Raw genomic sequence first — 1,258 nt, forward strand, 5'->3', positions numbered from 1 at the left:
CTTCTGTATGGCTTATTGTTTCCTTCCCTGAATTTGTGGAACTGAGGTTTTTTGTGTCTTTAAATACAGCTTTTATTTGCAGATTATCTTTTGATATCTTATTTACAAGTAACAGTCTGTGGATGACAGGTTAGAAATGATAACTTACACAACATCAGGAAAATCACTGACAGAGTCTAGAATAAAATTTTGAGGAAAATCAAAGGCCTTTAAAGGTCACTATCTCACTCTGGTTTCTAGTGATCTGCTCTTGATGGTGGGTGAACCCTTGTTCTTAATTATTAGGAAGCTATTCAAGCATTTATTTGAATCTGTTAACTGATATATCACACAGATTCCATACCACATATTTAGTCAAGTAGATCTAGGTCATTAACTTTAAGTAACTCAGCTTTGCCAGGTTCATTATTATTCACTTTTGCCGCTTATGTATGAGCCCCATTACTAAATCACATCATCACTGAATCAATTGTTACTAAATTATGTCAATGTAATTCAGTCTTCTCCTACCTGGCACAATGGCCAAAAGACTAACCTTGGTGTTTCTAAGCAGCTAAAAGCTGTTTGAGGGATTTTTAGCTAATTGGTCCAAAAGTTTCCCTAATGCTGTTTACTGAGTTAAACTGTTATATTAAAAATTCTTGCTTTGAATTACTTTATTCATGGCAAGAGCCTGTAGTTAAACAGATCCCACACATCCTTCTGCCACCCTCTGTCTTAGAGTGCTGCAGAAAAAAAAGCAAACTGAAAACAAACTAGCAGCATTTCTTTCAACTTTGAGCTTCATCCTTTGTGCCTATAGAGGTGTTTACCTCTACAAATACCCTGGAAAAATAGAGCCAGATCTGGGAGTGAATTAAGCCTCTACATCTGTGAAAGGGCGAGGGAGAGAGGCAGCACTTCTTGTGCAGGATTAGCCACAGTGGAGGATTGTCAGCTAACCTCAGGTCAGGGACTGCACACAGTTCAGAGTCTGACAGCCACCTGCAAGTGTTTCTATCAACACCTAAAAGACTAACAGAAACTTGAGGTCGGGTAGGAAATGTTAATTTTCATGAAGATCATGTAACATTTTTATGCAGGATGAAATTTTTGATACTTCCTATGGCACTTGTGCATGGAGCCAGCACTGGTGCGATTGAAGGTGTTGTGATTCAGGACCGAGAACCTGGTCAGAGGTAGGCCAGTCTGGAGGGTCTGATTGCTATCTAAAACTCTGCACAAGAATAAATATTTAGAATTTTAGTTCATTTGTTGG

This window comes from Acanthisitta chloris, unplaced genomic scaffold (genome assembly GCF_000695815.1).
Source record: "Acanthisitta chloris isolate BGI_N310 unplaced genomic scaffold, ASM69581v1 scaffold223, whole genome shotgun sequence".
Classification (NCBI taxonomy): domain Eukaryota; kingdom Metazoa; phylum Chordata; class Aves; order Passeriformes; family Acanthisittidae; genus Acanthisitta; species Acanthisitta chloris.